Below are 19314 nucleotides of genomic sequence, written 5' to 3'. Positions count from 1 at the left end.
CACAAAAAAAAAAAAAAAAAAAAGAAAAGAAAAAGCAGCATTTCGGAGGAAAGGCTTGACATCACAGAAAATTTTATGTTGGTATTAACCGCTGGGGGGATTAACCAACCTTCAAAGTCTAAAACCTAAACTCGCATTTCTGGGAAGTATAGGCTACGGATTTCCAATGTAGGAACTGGTCTGTACTCCATGTGGCAGATTGAACGTAAGGATTACATATTTCCATTGCACATGTAAGTCTGTTTCCCATTCCTGCAGCATCTTGCTCGCTTCCATTTGTCTTTTGATGCAGATAAAAGCCAATGCAGATTGCAACTGCCGATACAGAGAAAGGCGCAAGACACAGTGTGCCTTTGGACTAAGGAAAGAAAAAAAAAAAAACGACTCAGGTCCAGACTGCTAGAGCATGTCAAGAGATTGTCTTTGAAACTACAAAACTAGAAATGAAAGCGCTGCTTTTTTATTTGATTTGATCAAAGCGACTGGAGGGGAGGGGGAGAAATCACATCCTACAGATGCAGGCTAAAATTTAACTACTTCACACATAATGTGGGACCAGCTGATCCCATACAGACATAAATAAAGAGAGAAAACAAAGAGGTAAAGTCACTTTCATTCTGAATATGCTGCTTCCACAGATCGCTGCTTCAGGGTCTGCCAAAGAGCAACAGGAACTCATTTCAAAGCCAGAGAGACAGAGGAAGCACGTACCCAGCGCTCTCGCTGTGGGCACACATTTCCAGTCTCCAGCGAAGAGTAGAGGAGCGAGCTCCTGTCAAATCAGAGAAAACATACTCCAAATGTGGTGGCTATTTGAATAAATAACCGATTACTCCCTGTGTGACACCGCTCCACCGATCTGACTGCGGGATGCCAGCAAACCGTGGCAATCTTCCGGAGGAGGGCTTTGTACTGCAAGCTGCAAAGGGACAAGATCATAATTCTCCTTGAATGGAGCACCAGGAGAACCAGGCTTTGCAGAAGTACAAATCACACGACAGGTACCAGCCTTGCAGATCCCAGACAGCAGCACAGAAGAAACAGATACCTTTAGCTGCCATGCTCCCTAACGGAAAGGATTTTAAATATCTGCCAGGTAGAAATTTCTGCCTAAGTGCAGAAGGTGAACCATTTAGATGGCCTCTGGGCTGAAATGATCTAGGTCTTTGCCTTTCACTAAAAATTAAGTAGAAGTCATTTTAACGAGTGAGGCAGACAACTGTCTTGCACAGGAGATCAAAAAGCTCTCCAGATGTTTATTTTAAATGAAATTCAGAAGCCAGCATAAACCAGATTTTAAACACTGAATAATCCTACCACAATTTGCATGAGAAAAAATGGGAAAAAAGGTTCCATCCTGCCGCTCTGAAACTCTCCAGGAACATGCTCAGAGTTAGATTTTGTTCCCAGACTCTTCAGATGGGAATGTGAAATACGAACAGCCCCACGCTGCAATCTGATGGCTGTTTCTCCCCTGCACTATAGGCTTTGATTCTCAACATACACATATCGGGGCATCTCACGTGAAGGGAGCCTTTGACCCTCCTCACCAAGACTATTCAAAATTATGGACTGAGAAGTGTTGAAAGATGTCAGTCCTAAACCTTAAACTTTTTCTCATCTTGCTACTTCATTGAATGCCTCCTGATTGTGCAAAAGCAGAATATTCAGGCATCAATCTAAGCAGCTTGGGTGTTATGCTGACAGTGTCTCTGGAGAGAGGGAGAAGAGAGGACAGATTTCCAATAGCTCAGACGCTTCTCTGTAAGGAAAGCTGCTACACAGCAAGAGAGATAAATAAAGAGGGAAAGTAACACGCCGGAGAACTTTCCCCAAGGTCACGTCAGGATGCTGAACACTACCCATCTGCAGGGGAAGATTTAGATGCCTGTTCCACTACATGTATCCGTTTGCTTGTTGGCAACAACAGCCCTCAATAAACCAAACCGGTTCTAACCATGAAAGAAGGACATCGGGAAGACGATATTAACTAACAAATACAAAAGGAAAACCAACAAGAGGCAGCGCTGGATGAGTGCCCTTTGCAGGAAAACACAGCCCCGCGGCGTTTGCAGAGCTCCTGCATGGCTCAGGAACGGGCAACACAGGCTGTCCCAGCCAAAAGGATGGACAACTCTGCCCCAACCAACGCTGACGGCTCCTAGCTTGCAGCAAAGAGGAGATTCTGAACCCATTCTGGCAACAGCAGAACCAGGATGCCATCAGGAACAGGAGGTTTTTATGACTCTGCTGCTACGCAGGGTCACCTACACGTTGCAGTTCCTCATTGCTCTGAGATCAAGGCTGCGGACACGTGGCAGATCACCGCAGACAGAACGTACTGCAAAGAAAAAGCCCTGCCCCCAAAATATCATATCAGTTACTGCTGTGCCCTTAACAAGAGTGTTTCTTGCCCGTTCCAGCCATCTGAAAGACATGCTGGGCAAAATTTCAAGCTATGACAAAGTGATCTTATCACTTCTGTGCTGTTCTCACTACACAAGCCCCTGATTCAGCAGCATGTAATAAAATCTTCATTTGCATGAAAAGCACTCTCTGATCACAAAGTCTTCTGTTCGACAGTCCTCCTCCCAGCTACAGCGAAAAGATGCAAGCACCACCGTCATTTTGCTGGTGACTGAGGTGGAATATTTTATTGATGCTTTACTTGGAGAGGCTCTCCACGTTTTAATATAATCTTTTCCTAAAAATGTAACAGTATTTTTGAGTAACAGGAAAACTGCACACATCAAATTGTGCAAGTGCCGTAAAGTTTGCAGACTATGCTTTTACCTGCAGGTTTAATAACCGTGCCATGTGAAGGACGTTTCCTATCAGCACACGGTGACCATAAACAGTTCTTTAGCATTCAACAAGTCCAGTCTTTTCCAGTTTGCATTTACAGTGTTCGGTGTCATGACATGCAGCGCTCACAAAGGATCTATTTCAAAGGAAAGGAAGGCGTAGCCACCCAAAAAACAATGCTCTGCCTGCAACAAGATTCATTGCTGTCACGGGGAACCAATAAAAAACGAGTACCTTGTTATCTTTCTTTACAAAGAAACTGTTAAAGCTTAACTATGTTAGGAAACTTTTTCCTTTGGACTAAATCATGAGCCTAACGTATGTGTATGCAATTAATTGGCTCTCTCCTGATGCTGCAGGAGAAAGTCCACCCTTTCAGAGGCAGGCTGAAGCCTTCGTTGGAGCAGCCCGTGTCTTCTCCTGACCAGAAATCTCTCACCAAGGCCAGCCCCAGGCCAGTGAGCATCACCTCCCACTTTCCAGCTGTTTGCCAAAGTTAATCACGTCCCACCTACACACCCCGAAATCACACCAGGCTCTGAGCGATCTCAGTCAAAACAGAAATACCTTTCACCACACCAGCAGTGCAAGTCCCCATTTAGAAACGTTATCTTTCAGGTTAATCCAGAGCCAAAATGTTATGATGTGCCCTATGCTGATCCAAAAATGGTGCTGCTGCTGCCTCCTGTCTATCACCAACCATCTCATCTAGCGCACGGCCGTGCAACGATGGCCCTGAGACAACAGGCACTTGAAATTGGGCAGCTCAGCAACACATGTACGCTGAATTTTTGAACAGGCTATTCTAAGCTGCTTTGCTAGCAATTTCTGGCCTGTACAGTTTGAAAGCACACGGTTCTGGCCCTCACAAAGAGCAGACCTGTAAGTGACATCTTGAGGATTAAGCTGATTGAGATGCAATTTGCCTAGCAACCATTCATTAAGCAGAGTTCAGAAACAGGCCAGCAATCTATTCCACCTCCTTATCTGAGCAGTAAACAGATAACAGTCTCTACTGTGTCCTCTATCCTCTGGTCCAGACACATTGTAAACAGATTTTTCAGAAGTTTGAACTCCTACGGTAAATCCCAGAGAACAATCCTGTTCTCCACACACACGGGATTCGGTTTCACCAAGTGCCTCCAGAAACAGCTCTGGAAGGAGGGCAATGCAAATCAAATTGTGAATGCATTTGCAGCTCCCGTGCCTCCAATATTTTCTCACATCAAGCACTAAGAGCTCGTCCTAAGTCGTTAAAAAACCCCAACCTTCATCACACAAGAATTTGGCATTGCTATTCTGATCACTGAAAAAAACTCAATAAAAATCTTATTCCCTTCCTTCATCTTCTGGAAGGAATCGATTGGCACTTCCAAAGTCTTTGATAGAGGTTCCACCCTTCAGAGAAAAAAACAAAAGTCATGTCCTCCCTCCCATTAAGCATTTTTTCCTCATAAAATAAGTACGACAACGTAAACGTCATCAGGGAAAACCAAACCAGCTCTTCCAGCTTGAAGAATTTAGCTGAAAAGATTAAGCAAAATCACAATTTTGCATAATTGTTTCCCCGCAAGAAACATCTGATAATATCCCATTCTGCTCCAAAACTAAACAACAAAGATTAGCATGGACATACTTAAGACTATATACCTGAATGCTTTTCCTTTGGTGTACAGTTCTTCTGGGAAATCACTGTGACATACAGCATGCTATTACAATTAAATATGCAAGAAAGAAGAATTAAACTGACTATGAATAATTAATGCCCTATAATACTACTTCATAAGGAAAGTCTGGCTGAATATTCCCGCAGATGAGATATACCTAAATACAAGGCACATCAGAGCTGGTAGCTTTACTTTTATGATGGAGCCTAAAACACTGGGTAACTTCATGGCCTCTACTCAATCCAAGGGAAGGTGCCAGCCATCCCTGCCTCCCTTCTCCTGCTCGTTGTCCTTCAAGCTCTGGAAAAGCTGGGAGAAATACAAGTATTGCAATAGTCCATGGCTCATCTCCATCTCGGAGGTAACAGGCTTCCCAAACACTTCCCATTACAGGTATAAAGCAATTATCTGACTTCCCAGTAGAGAGAATAAAGCAAATATGATGCAACAATTACTTACATGATAAGATCAGGCTAAGGTTGTGAGAAAAAACAATTAAATGGTTTGCAAGAGCTAAGGAATGCAACTTACTTTCCCAGAATCTATCTTAACAAGAAAGATACTATCAACTCGCAGAGCAGACCTTCCTGTTTCAAATTTACTGTTTTGGAGGCTACAGAATATCAACTGTAGCAAAGCCACAGTTGGGTGGTTGGATAGAACTCTCCCTCTCCAGCACCACTCTCCTTTTCTAGCTCCTAGTGTTAACAGCAATTAATAAAACAGCTTTATTCTCGCCAAGAGAAACCTTAAATCTCTTAAATTAATATTTACTCAAGTCCCTGTAAAATTAGTATTCAACACTTGGCATTTTCCACTAGACAGTGGTCAGCTCAGCTCCGTGCCGGTCGACACATGACACACGTGTCGCACACATTTTGCTGGAAATCCCCCGTTCCCCTCAGTTTATCCAAGCAGCACGGCACACAGACACCGCCCCGTCGCAGAGCGCTACTTTTAGAGATATAGATTTGAAATCCAACCAACATTTCTGATCGCTGAAGTGGAACAGGGCACTGCCACTGTATTTGCTGAGGCAACGGCCCTACAACGTCGTGCCCCACAACTCCAAGCCCCACACTGCTCCGGCCGCCGGCTCCATCGGGAGGGTCTGGCTCCTGCAGGATCCAACACTCTTCTCCTCCAGAGCAAACACACACCGGGGTCTTTCTGCACACAGGCAAAGTCATTTTAGACGTATGCTAGCTTAATATTAATTTTCTATTAAAAATTAATAGGATTAAATGAAGCTCGCAAGCCAGCAGGCACCAAGACAGTTATTTTGCTGAGGCTCTCGTTGCCCGGAGGAGCGGGATTGGAAGGATGGGCTGTGGTGTTCCTGCAGGAGAGTGGCTGTGGGATCCACGTGCTGGCCAGGAGGGATAGCAGGGGGCTCTTGAGGGATAACAGGGGGCTCTTCCTTGTGTTCCACCAGGGTCGTGCCACTCCACTGGCCACCGTCTTGTCCCCTGGGCCAGGGACTGATGGGGAAGGTGGAGCCCACAAAGAGATCATCCTGGTGAAAACCCCAGTGTCTTCTCACTAGAGATCCCGTCTTCTGGGCACTGGCTCTGATCCTCTCCCATTTGCACGTGTGCCCCTTTCTCACTGCCCAAATTAATCCCCCTTCGTCAAAAAGCATCCCACGAACACCCAGAGTTTACACAACACAAGTTTAACCTTCAGTCCCTCTTAACGTTAACAGAACAGAAAAAATTAACCACGGTGCAACAAAAAAAAGTCTGTATCTGCATTTCTAATTATACCACAAAACCCACCACGTGGCAATATTTCCAAGCACCTTGCTGGGAATAAAATAGCCAACGGACTATGGATCCCATTTCGAGCAGTGGGTCCAAGAGCAAACAGCATTGAGGTTTTCAGTGTGAAGGGATGAGGATGTGAGATCAAGGACAATGAAGCGACGGACGTTATTGATGATAACAAAAATGTTAATAGTTAGAAAAACAGTCACCTTAAAAATCTAAAATTTCACGATCTCTCCTACTTTTTAATGGCTTAGCCTACTTTTTCCAACCTAATTTGCATGATCAAAATAGGCCTCCTGCCAGGAAGCATTAAAATGGCAGCCCCCCATCGAGACAAGGCTCCCTTCACCATACGAGACTGAAGGCCTAATAACTATTCCTAAAAACATTTTAAATCCATTAATGTTGTTTAGTAAACATTTATTTAGAATTACTGCAACTATCAGAATCTTCTTTATCGCGCTCCACTGAAGCATTTTATAAAAGCCTTTGATGGGGGAGCAGGTACCCCCTCAAATGCTTGTAGCATCTCCAACTCTCTCCAAAAAGCTGAGCACCCTCATGCACCTGCTGTGCACCATTCTGAACGGTTTTCCACCCAAAACCTTCAAAGTGTTCTCCAATACCAACCAGACAGTCCCACCAGCTCCTTGGGGTACCAGGCTGGGCAGCTGGAAGCACCCCACCAGGATACACAGAGCAGCCAGACCAGAGTACACCAACCCCGCCAACCTCTACACGTGGCAATTAATTCTATCTGCTGAAAAAAAAAAACCCAGGCTCGTACGATAGTAGTATAAATCTCAATATTACTGATGCACCAAAGATTTGGATTCTGGTACAAATATACAGTGCTTTATACAAATTTGTCTGAGCTATCTGTTATCCTTTCAGTGCCATCTGCGCAAAACCAGAGTTTTATCTAAGCGTTGGAAACTAAAATAAATCATTTTCTCCATATCTGTGATCTTGTCGGAGACAGACACCACAAACCTGAGAGCTGACTAGTGCAGGCTTGTCTAGTTAGAAATAAAATCACATCCGCATCAATATGATTTATTTTTCATTAAAAAATAAGGCAAAGCAGGCCCTTAATATTGAAATGGCCTCAGACTACCCCCTCCCAGCACACAGAAGACATAATAGACAGTGCTATATTGTCAAAATAAAACTGGGATTGGCATTGTCATTTCCCCTAATAAGAAATGCCATAATCAAGAGATACATTTTAATTGCCACACTTAATGAAAAGTACCTGCTCCTTCTCCGCTTGCTGTATTTATTGCTAACAAAATACAGGACTGTAAGGTTCAGTGGGGTATTTTCTGGGACCATGAGCTTTTTGGTGGGTCCGTGCCCCAGCAGACAGTCAGGAGTGAACTCGGCTCCCCAACACCACGCAACAAACGACGGATGTCTGTCCGTCCTGCATGAACTGCTCAAGGTTCTTGGGCTGCATTTCATCCTGAGCATCCCCCGTGAGCTGGGGACCTCACAGTAATTAGCACATTCTGATACTGGAAACTCAACTAATATCAACGCTGATCCCTCAAGACAGTACAGCCCATGATTTGAGAAACGTCAGTCCCAGAAGACCCATTGTTTCTACCTTTGAAAGTCACCAAAGGCTAGTAAATAAATTATATTCTCCAGAAGCATTACAAACAAGAGAAATTCATTTCTCCTGGTTACATTCATTTCTCCTGAACACATTCTCCACCCAGCCACCGTGGCTAAAGGTTCATACAGGATCACTGAAAACACCAAAACTGTTTCATTTTCTTATATAGAGTAATTTTTCACATCTGAACCCGCTGTTGTGAGATTGCAATGGATTTTATTTGGCAAGTCAAGCCATCTAAAGCACAGCTTATAAAAAATAAACACTAAACATTTTTAGATCTAACTTTCCTCCACAGACTGCATTTTATGCACTTTCATTGGAAATGTTACATCAGAATCAAATCAGATTTAATTGGCTCTTAAATAACTGAACAGCCACTTTAATTTTATTTCAATGGCAATAATTCATAAATCAAGCAGCCGAAATCCTAGCAGAGAATGACAAGTAAATAGAGCAGAACACACCGAATGAGGGTATGAACACCACATGGTGAAAGGTGATTTTTCTTAAACTTTGTGTGTCGCCATTTTATGGGCATCACAAAGCTACCGCCACATAAATACTTAGAGCTGAAATCTGTCAGCCCTGGGATGCTGCACAGTTTATCAGCAGTAACTGCTTCACAAAGACCAACGGATGAGATGATCCTTGCCCAACTGGAACTGCTGGGAGAATGGCTGGGGTTTTAACCAGGGATGCAATTTCCCCTCACGCACACTAGATGGAAGTATGTAAAATCTTAATTCTTCCCTGCCTTGACTTAAAATTTAAGTGGTTGAAATGTTATGTTGTACTGTCACATTTTGAGAAGTCTCTCTTTGGTTCTTCATCTGCAGCTTCATTCATTGGTAATCTGTAAGTAAGAAGATGCCCTGAAATATTAAAGGAAGCTGACTTGGAAAAGAATAGTAAATATGAGAGAATATACATCAGAAATATTAAATACATTATTCAGACTAACTTCTAGAGTACATACATTCAATTTCTAGAGTATTTAAATAATAATCACTAATGAGATCCTTCAGAGAAATTGAAGTTATGTTTTCTAAACATTCAGGCTATTTTAACAAAATAACAATTCCAAAAAGACCACCTTGTCAATGAATAGAAACAGGGAATAGAAAAGGTATAAAAGGCTTGATAAACGCTGTTACAATTTTGACTGGAAATAACCCCCAAATTTCTAGAAAATACTGGAAGAGGCACAGGGAGGAAGAGCAACCTGAAGTCTCGCAGAACAAGCTGAACACAGATCAGAGCAGCAAAACTGAATGGGATTAAATTACACACAAATCTTCTGGAAACGATCTTAAAAGTGACTTGTTCCAAAACAAGCCATTTCTAAATTTAAACACTGAAGAGTTCACAGACAGGAAAACTAAAAATCAGGCAATGGTGTGACCAAGAAAAAGGTGCTGGAAGAGCTGTTTTCCCTTGCCTGCTCTGGCCTTTTCACGTATTGATTTTCCTCTGCGCTCATTCACAAATGCTCAGCACAGTTGCAAACAATTTAAAGTCAAAGGATGCATGAATTACCAGTTCTAGGAACACATTACCCATTCTAGGCAAAAGCTGAGGGCTTTTCTGTAGCTGAAAGAAAAAACCCAAGGCAGAATTCAGAACAGGCTGATGAGCTGGAAGAGAAGGGCAAGCAAATACCCAACTTTCCTGTCCACAATGAAGCCAAAGCACATGACGTCCCCACCAGCTTAGAAGACCAAAAACTAAGAAAACCAGTGACAGAATAGAAGGATGAATGAACAACAATGCTGGATAGAAGAATAATAAATGTAGGCATGAAGGGCTCCCCTTTCCAGATGTTAAAAATGTATGCGTTTTCCATTTCAGATTTAAAAAAAGATTAGCAGAGGAGGAAGTTTCCTTTGGAGAGTGGGAGCATCTGTGTCATTTTTGGTTTTTTTGAAAAAAGCTCATACAATGCTATTTCCATCCAACAGAATTTAAACTATATATATACATGGTATTGGCTCAAGGCAGGAATCGTACGACATTTCTCAAAGCGTTGTGCGTGCAGAAACTGCCTACAGAGAGGAACAAAATGAGTGGCAAGGCAACAGCCACAGGAAAGGGCAGGACTGTGATATGTGAGTCCTCTAAAACACACGCTCGAAGTTTAACAACATGAAGGCAAGAGGAGGGAGAGCAGGATACAGCAAAGGACACGCCAGAGTCAGGAAATTAAAAAAAAAAAATCCCCAGCACTTGACTTATGCAATATTTTACCAAGGAAACCCACTTTTCTTTTTTTTTTTTTAACCTCTTCCACTGCCCTGTGCTCTCCCTATAGCAGGAAATCATTTTTCTTTGCCAGGAACCCCACACTCACCATACAGGAAGAAATCACCTGGAGGAGGCTGCGCGTGGCTACCGTCTCCATCTCAGCTGCGACACGCCGGACGAGGAGATTGCCCCCAAGTAGGAGAAATGAAATTACAGAAAACAACGGGATGCTAGATCTACTCCCAGTAGCAAAGCATGTCGTTTCACCTATTTCCACTAGCTCTCACGTGGTTCCCAAATTAGAAACAATCAGAATCCTGCTGGAAACAATATACGGCACCTTAATTGGGTTGGCTGCACTACAGACGTCAGCAACGTATCACTTGGTAGATCGTTTTTTGACTGCCTTTTTTTTTTTTTTTTTTAAATACCAAAAATAGCTTCACTTTCATGGTTCACCTTTTCTGCATCACATTACTACAGACATCGTAAGAAATTAAAAAACTGTCTCACTCATTGCACACCAAAGATGCTACAGAGCCCGCTCCCGCTGGAGGCAGGATCTGCCACCTCATCCAACAGAATTTTATTTAAAGGTTTGCCTCAGATGAGTTGCATTTACAGGAAACCTGCTTTCGAAAACATTTCTCTATAGCACACCCATCGATGCATCTATTTAAAAGCCTGGAGCAGTTCAGTTATCTCTAAATACATCAATAACCCAGACGTTCAGCTCAATTGCTCCATGTGTTCCAAGCACACCACCAGCCACAGACTGGGCGACGCTGCACGGGACTGGAAAACTTACATTTAAAAAAAAAAATATATATATCTCTCCCAAGTACTACACCCCCGCTATTCCGTACCACAGCCAGACTGCAGCCAAACTACGTTCTTGTGAAATTATTCCAATAACGAAATTATCACCCATTTTCTTCACAGACCCTGGAAACTTGGACTGATCTTCAAACGCAGTATAAACAAGTTAAGCAATGGGAATACGCACACTGCGCTTAATTCCTGAGCACAACGGGAGAATAATTACAGCAACAACATACCAGCTACTAAATGAGATGGGAAGCATGAAGAAACAACCAGATAGAATGTACCAAATTAAGGAAAAGGGGTCTAGAGCCTACGTAAACCGAGATCAGCCAGGGACCACAGTCGTTGCTGTTTTGTTTTTTTTTTTTTTAAGTGCCCATTTAAATCAAATTACTAAAAACATTGAAACCAGAAGCCGGTGAAGGTGCTGGCCTCTGTCAGTTCCAGGTGTAGGCAAGACTGAGGCCAAGCTATGGCTATTTGGGATAAGTAAACTTAGCTTTTGAGGAATACAACCCATCGGAAAAAAGTATCTTTGGGCAAAGTTAAAAGCAACTTTTTCTGGATGCCAGTCAGCAGAATGCCTTTTCAGGAGCTCTGCTCCCCAGCAGCTGAATCAGTACTTGGAAAGCTTTTTTTTTTCCTTTTTTTTTTTTTTTTTAGAAAGAAAAAAGATGAACAGTGTGACAAACTCATTTTAGCATTCATATTCAAACTAACGATCTGCAATTAAAAGAAAAATTGCTCAAAGACCATTACGCTTAAGATTTTAATACGAGTCACAAAATAGAATGAGAAAACGGGAATACGGCACACCACACAAGGAATAAAAATTTAAATTATTCACTTAACTTCCCGGTTTGAAAACATTTAAAATGCTGAAAATGGAAAGCTGTGGGGTGAGACACTTCATTACAGATGCAGAAAGCTGTGAAACCGTTACTCATCTTCAGGAGCATCTTACCCCACAAACAGCCTTAGAGGAGTCAGCGGGCCCCGGATACAGCCTACAGTGTGACCTGTTACTCAACTGTTGGGTGTAGTATTTCAGTGAACTACACGTTCTTAAAGCAATTATTTCAAAATTGTGATCGTCTGTTAAATAAATCAAGTAAGTCAGGCTGGGGCTATGTTCTCGCTGGTGTATTTAGTCATTCCATAAATCCCAGAATCCTGGAAATTACCAAGCTTTAAAGAAATACAGAATGGACATTACTTCATCTCCCATCTTCATAAATCAGTGACTCCCCTCACTATTACCTCGCTGAAAATGAGCGAGCCAGCAATATTCAGGATGCAAAATGTTTAAGCGATGCAGGCTTTGGGGTGGGGGGCAGCCAGGGCAAAAATGAAGAAGAATAAAGGCGAATGGACTTCGTGGAACCAAGGTGGAAAAGAAAAGGCCATCACTGGGGAGGAAACTATCCCACATCCAGGTGTTTCGGTGAGTGCAGGCGAGGATACAAGCTAAGGCTCCTGCCCATGGCACAGCAGGCTGCATTTCTGGGAAATAGAGATACTTCAGTCCTTGACAAAATCCTTACTTCGTCTCTTGATCTGGTAACAGTTCCCAGAAGCAAACATAGATATAAAAGCTTATCTACCAGAGGACAACTTGAAACAAATACAAATAAGACTTAAACAAAGGCAAATATCCAAGTTACAGAGAACATAAGGGTTCCTTAATTCTACATTTGGAGAAAAAAACAATACTATGTGGACATACTCCAACATATTTTTTAATGCTATTAGCAGAAATAGCACCCCAGGCTGTGCTCAAACAGAAAAAGTGTGAATCTGTTTGCAATGTGAAGTGAAAGGGTGATCAAAAATACCATCTTATTAAAGGGTATTTATTTGGTGCTAAGCGCATTATTTATTCTCTTGAGAAATTCACAAAATGACAGAGGGATAACTGCAAGTAAGGTCACTACTTCATGTCAGTATCAAAGCTGATCCTTAACAGAATTTAAGCACCTGCCTTTTCTTTTATCTCAGCATAAAATGAGATTTTTTTTTAATTTTTTTTTTTTTTTTACACTTCAAAAGCCATGTAATACAACAAAATATACACCAAGCATGAAGGAACAGAGAGCATGCCAACATCTTTCAGCAATCATCTTTCCCTTGTCATCCATTATGTCAGATTTATCTATTTTTGCTTAATTCTTGTTCCAGCGATACATATCCTTCCTCTCTCTAGACTATCAGGCTGGTTGGGCTTGAACTCAATATGGCTTCTTAAAATAGTTGAGAAATATTGAAAATATTTGAAGTGATGCTTTTAAATTATGGACTATTCATCTCCTAGCTCCAGCTCAACCTGTGACTCCCCCAGAAAAGGGTCAATCTCTGATTTCTTCACCTCACAAATTCTACCCTGCCGCACGGTGTAAATATAATTTTAAAAATAAATAGCCTTTCTTTTATGGAAGCATTTTTCTCTGAGAGCTGCAGACCCTGTATTTATTGCAAATCTTACCCTCTGTTTTCTCCGACTCTTACTTGCTTTTGATCCAGACCTTCCTCTACTAAAAAGTAGCGATCGGTTAATCTGCTGCTGCTTGATTTCTGTTGTCGATGCTTTTTCCCCCCCGAGAGTTTTCAGACCCTCTGGACTGGCTTTACAGGCCACCAGACCCACCTGTATGCTCCCCCTGCACCCTTCCCTCCCCAGCCTGCTGTCTGTGAGACCCTGCTCTCTCCACCTCTAATATCTCTAAGATGCTTCAACAGCGTCTTTCCCCGCTGCTTTATATATTTACTGAAATGGATTCTAACAAGTTCCAATTCTTTAGGTGGAAAAAAAATACAGAAATACACGCGCTGCAAGGAAAAAAGCAACTATCACCACTCTATTCCCTTACTGCCTACGTAGCAGCGAGCACAGAATTTTGTCAGTCGGCTGCTGAATCAGAGGAAGTTTCCACAGCGCACACACACACACACAAAATCACGAAGCCAGTCGACACGTCCAGTAGGATTTATTCAATCACAAAGTCATCACCGTTGCTCCAGCACAAATGACATCACTCAGGAACCCAACCTCATCCACCCAGAGCGTGGCTCTCCCCGCAGCCACCGGCGCAACAAAGAAGGGGGTTTGGGGCAACAGGGAGGCAAAAGTATCGTCGCGAAAAGTTTTCCCAATAAACTCGTGTTTTCTGAGGTGTTAGAGGTGATTAAAGAAAGAAAAAATTAAGGGCTGCGATAAGAAGTGAGTGTGATGAGTTATTACTGAGCCAACTAACCTGCACCTGTGATTTCTCCTAAAAAGTTGTACCCATAAGAGGTGATACCAAGGAGGAAGGGGGGGTAACAGGTCCATAAGCCCTCCCAGGTGCTGCTCTGGGAGGATCATAAGCTGCACAACCAAAAGGATTTAAGTACTTTGCCTGCACGGGCGGCCCCAAAAACCGGGTATAAAGTCAAGCTCTGCCTCCTCTCTTCACGCCTTGGGTTAAAGATGCTTGGAAAAAATAAAAATATAAGAAATAAAATACTGGGAAATCAGAACCATCAAGAAAATTATTACCGACACCTCTTGGGAGTGGAGGGGGGAATAAAAAGCCACTTTTTCTTGAGATTTACACAAAGGAGCTCGCACACATCGCCATCGCCACCCCCCCCCCACTCCCTCAACACGCCTTTTTCCTCCTTCCCCCCCCAAAAATGAAGGCATTTCTCTGTCGCGACGCCTGGCGTCCTATCGCGATTGTGTTCGATAAGGGGAAAGGAAAAAGGGCTGAAAAGCGCGACAGAAGGAGGTGTCGCGACAGCGGGGTTACCTCACGCCGCCTCAGAAGATGGAGGGAGGGGACACCCGGGAAGGACAATGAGGCGGGAGGGGGTGTGTGTGTGGTGTGTGGCGTGTGTGGGCCACACCGCTTAGGGCCCTCCAGCCTCACGTAGTCTAAAACCCCTCTTGTGTACTTACTCTCGGTGCCCCTGCCCGGGCCTCATGGCGCCGCCGCAACGCTGTGCCCGTACCGGCCCCGCCGTTGTTGTTGGTGGTGGTTTTGGTTGGTTTCTTCTTCTTCTTCTTCTTTTTCTTCTTCCTCCTCCTCTCCTCAGACACCGCCGCCACCTCCGCCGCCGCCCGCCCGCTCTCGCCGTGGTGGCTGCGCCAGACGCTCCCGCGCATGCGCCCAGGTCCCCCCTCAAGCCTTTCTTCCCCCATGACAGCCCCCTCCCCAACCTCCCGTCCCTCCCCCTCCCCAGCCCCTGCGAGGCTCAGGCCGTACCTGACACCACCAACGCCTCGTTGGGCCCCACCGTGTGGCAGTTGCCCATGGTGCCCACACCACCGCCCGCCGCCTCCTCCTCCTCCTCCTCACCGCCCGCTCCCACAACCCCCCGCGGCGCCACGCCACGCCCCCGCGCGGCGCACGTCGCAAGGGGCGACCCGCGGGCGCCGCCATGTTGGGAGGGTCAGCGCTGAGCCCAAGCCGCACCTCCGCGGGGAGGGGTGGGAGACGGGGGCGGAGTGCCCTGTGGGCGCCGCCATCTTGGGAAGGTCGGCGCTGAGGCGCGCCGCACCTCGGGGGCGGGGCTGAGCGTCCTGTGGGCGCCGCCATGTTGGGAGGTGGTTGTGTGGGGCCTGATGGCAGCAGGCTGTGAGGACGTGGTGAGGGGACACACACACACACACCAGAGGGCTGTGCCGCCATTAGCCAGGCTGGACAGGCCAAGAGAGTTGGGCGGAATCATGCTGTTCAACAACGGCAAGTGTAGGGCCCTGCACTGAGGGAGGAATAACCCCAGGCACCGGTGTACAGGTTAGGGGTTGGCCTGCTGGAGAGCAGCTCTGTGGGGAGAGTCCTGGTGGGCAATGAGTTGCCCACAAGCCAGCAGTGTGCCCTTGTGGGCAAGAAGGCTAGCGGTCTGCTGGGGTGTGTTAAAAAGAGCATGGCCAGCAGGTCGAGAGGTCATAGAATCATAGAATCATAGAAGGGTTTGGGTTGGAAGGGACCTCAAAGATCATCTAGTTCCAACCCCCCTGCCCTGGGCAGGGACACCTCCCACCAGAGCAGGTTGCTCAAGGCCACATCCAGCCTGACCTTGAACACCTCCAGGGATGGGGCAGCCACAGTTTCCCTGGGCAACCTGTTCCAGTGTCTCACCACCCTCATAGTAAAAAATTTCTTCCTGAGATCTAATCTGAATCTTTTTTCTTCCAATTTAAAACTGTTTCCCCTTGTCCTATCATTACCCTTCCTGGCAAAGAGTCTCTCCCCACCTCTCCTGTAGGCACCCTTCAGGTATTGAAAGGCCGCTTTAAGGTCTCCCTGGAGCCTTCTCTTCTCCAGGCTGAACAATCCCAGCTCCCTCAGCCTGTCCTCATAGGAGAGGTGCTCCATCCCTCTGATCACCTTCGTGGCCCTCCGCTGCACCTGTTCCAGCTGGTCCATGTCCTTTCCGTGTTGAGGACTCCAAAGCTGTACACAGTACTCCAGGTGGGGTCTCACGAGTGCAGAGTAGAGGGGCAAGTGCAGAATAGAGGGTCATCCCCCCCCCCCATTGCTCTGCCCTGGTGAGGCCGCATCGGGAGCACTGTGTCTGGTGCTGGGCTCCCCAGTTCAAGAAAGACAGGCTACGAAGATGATCGAGGGACTGGAACACCTCTCTAATGAAGTCCCTTCCAACCCCTGCCATTCTGTGCGAGGCAGGGTGTGTGCACCGCAGCGTGCAATGGGCGTGCAAGGCTCCTCCGGACGTGCTCTGCCTCCTCTGGCTCCATTTCCCCACCCAGCCTGACGCAGGCACTGACTGCCGGCTCCCTCCCGTTCACCACCATCACTTTTATTGCATGACAGCAGCAGGGGACGGCGAGGGGCTCTCCCCAGCCCCCACCAGCCCCACCAGCCTCTCGCTGGCCTCCCAGAGCGCCCGGGCCAGCCGGTCGTCGCGGGCTAGTGGCCACGGCTCTTGCAGGCGGCAGTCAGCGAAGTAGCGGCCGCTGAAGCGCTCGAGGCCCTCCTGCGTGGCACAGTACAGGGAGGTCTGGGCACCTTCGTCCGCCTCGCAGAAGAAAAGCCAGACCAGTGGCAGGAAGAATGGCTTCAGCCAGAGCGGCGTGTGGCGGAAGAGCTCCGTGTTGACAAACCCTGGGGAGAAAAGAAGTGGCCACGTTGCACCCTGGCTGCCAGCGGGGAAGGGCCCACACGGGAGCCGGTTGCTTTGCTGCAAGACATGGAAGTGGCCGTGCCAAGGTGGCCTTTGCACGGGCAGCTCTGCTGTGACCTCCCCGGGGGTGCTGCCTGTGCCCCCTCTGGGCTTGTAGCGTGGTTGGTTGTGGGGGTTGGTGGTGCAGGGTGCTCCGTGCAAAACGTAGGCTCTGTGCAAGGTGCACTGTGCACAGGGACACGCCATGCACAAGGATGCATCGTGCAAAGAGACAGACTGTGCACAGGGACACATCGTGCACAGGGACAGTGTGCAAAGGGATGCTCCTGCAAAGGGACGCGCTGTGCACAAGGGATGTTTCATGCACTTTCTTCTGTGCCAAACAGTGCACCGCCCCCTCCGCCGCCGCCCGCCCGCTCTCGCCGTGGTGGCTGCGCCAGACGCTCCCGCGCATGCGCCTCAACCGCCCCCCCCACCCCAACCCCCTCCAGCCTAAGGCGCATGCGCCGCGGGACCGTGTCTCTCCCCCTCTCTCTGCAGCTCCCCCTAGCGGCCCAAGGGATGAACTACAGCGCCGAGCGCCGGAGGGGAACGGGAGGATCAACCAACCGGATGGGAGTCATAGAATCACGGAATGGTTTGGGTTGGAAGAGACCTCAAAGATCATCTCCTTCCAACCCCCCTGCCCTGGGCAGGGACACCTCCCACTAGAGCAGGTTGCTCAAGGCCCCATGCTGTTCATGCTGTTCAACAAGGGCAAGTGTAGGGCTCTACACTGAGGGAGGAATAACCCCAGGCACCGGTGTACAGGTTAGGGGTTGGCCTGCTGGAGAGCAGCTCTGTGGGGAGGGACCCAGGTGTCTAACCATCCTCATAGTAAAAAAATTTCTGAGATCTAATCTGAATCTTTTTTCTTCCAATTTAAAACCGTTTCCCCTTGTCCTATCGTTACCCTTCCTGGCAAAGAGTCCCTCCCCAGCTCTTCTATAGGCACCCTTCAGATATTGAAAGGCCGCTATAAGGTCTCCCCGGAGCCTTCTCTTCTCCAGGCTGAACAATCCCAGCTCCCTCAGCCTGTCCTCATAGGAGAGGTGCTCCATCCCTCTGATCATCTTCGTGGCCCTCCGCTGCACCTGTTCCAGCTGGTCCATGTCCTTTCTCTGTTGAGGACTCCAAAGCTGGACACAGAGCTCCAGGTGGGGTCTCATGAGTGCAGAGGACTCCCTCCAGTTGAGCCCCCCCTGGTGATGCCCGCATCAAGAAAGCTTCGGGGACCACCTCCCACCTTCCTGAAGTCAATCCTCCCCCACCCCTTCCTGAGGTCCATTCCCCCCACCCCTTCCTGAAATCAATTCCCCCCACACCTTCCTGAAATCAATTAAAACACACACACCACCTCTCCCCCATGGAGGAAAGTCTGGCTCGCCACGTGTTAATTAGCCTAATTATCAAACCTCATTAACAGGAGTGATTTCATCCAAACTTCGTTAAGGGGAGAGGCTTCTCCAACACGCCCGTCTGGAGGGAGGTGTCCCTGGCCCACGGGGCTTGGAACTAGATGATCTTTTTAAGGTTCCTTCCCAACCCAAACCGTTCCATGGTTCTGTGACTTCAGCCCTTCCCACCTCCCATCGCCCCCAGGACCAGCCACAGCTCTGGGCACCCAGCTCCAGCCCTTTGGGAAGGAGCCTGGGACAAGCCTCTGTGGAAGGGGGGACTAAAAGAAAGCTGGAGAGAGACTTTTTACAAGTGACAGGATGAGGGGTAACAGTTTTAAGCTGAAAAGGGGGAGATTTACATTAGGTATTAGGAAAAAATTCTTTCCTGTGAGGTGGTGAGACACTGGAACAGGTTGCCCAGAGAAGCTGTGGCTGCCCCATCCCTGGGGGTGTTCAAGATCAGGCTGGATGGGGCTTTGAGCAACCTGGTCTGGTGGGAGGTGTCCCTGCCCAGGGCAGGGGGGTTGGAAGGAGATGGTTTTTAAGGTCCCTTCCAACCCAAACCATTCCATGATCTGCACAGAGGGAATGTCCCCACCCAAAGAAATGCCTCTGACCCCTCAAAGCACTCTTACCCAGCTTCCTTCCAAGGTGTAACCTTCAGACGCCACAAGCTGGGAAAGGGGATCTAAGCTCAGCTGGGAAGAAAGGAGGAAAGACATAAAAGCATCCTGTTTTTAGCTGGAATAAAACGGATGGAAGGTGTAGGCTGTGAGGTCTGGCTGACGGGGAGGAAGAAAAGAGAGGAGAACAATCGC

The 19314-nt window shown here is 46.8% G+C and overlaps 1 protein-coding gene across 2 annotated transcripts in view; it reads right to left on the bottom strand.

Moving 5' to 3' along the window:
• FAM222B (family with sequence similarity 222 member B) overlaps positions 1-15036 on the bottom strand; it is a 34369-nt gene extending 19333 nt beyond the window's left edge. Inside the window, exon 1 of one of the 2 annotated variants that reach the window (XM_014953278.1) lies at positions 14869-15036. The gene's annotated coding sequence lies outside the window, so the exon portion shown is untranslated. The remainder of the gene's footprint in view (positions 1-14868) is intronic. The other variant, XM_014953279.1, reaches the window with a different exon arrangement.
• Positions 15037-19314: the final 4278 nt, after the last annotated feature.

Source organism: Calidris pugnax, unplaced genomic scaffold (genome assembly GCF_001431845.1).
Source record: "Calidris pugnax isolate Ruff unplaced genomic scaffold, ASM143184v1 scaffold133, whole genome shotgun sequence".
Lineage (NCBI taxonomy): Eukaryota > Metazoa > Chordata > Aves > Charadriiformes > Scolopacidae > Calidris > Calidris pugnax.
This window is presented reverse-complemented; position numbering and strand designations above follow the sequence as displayed.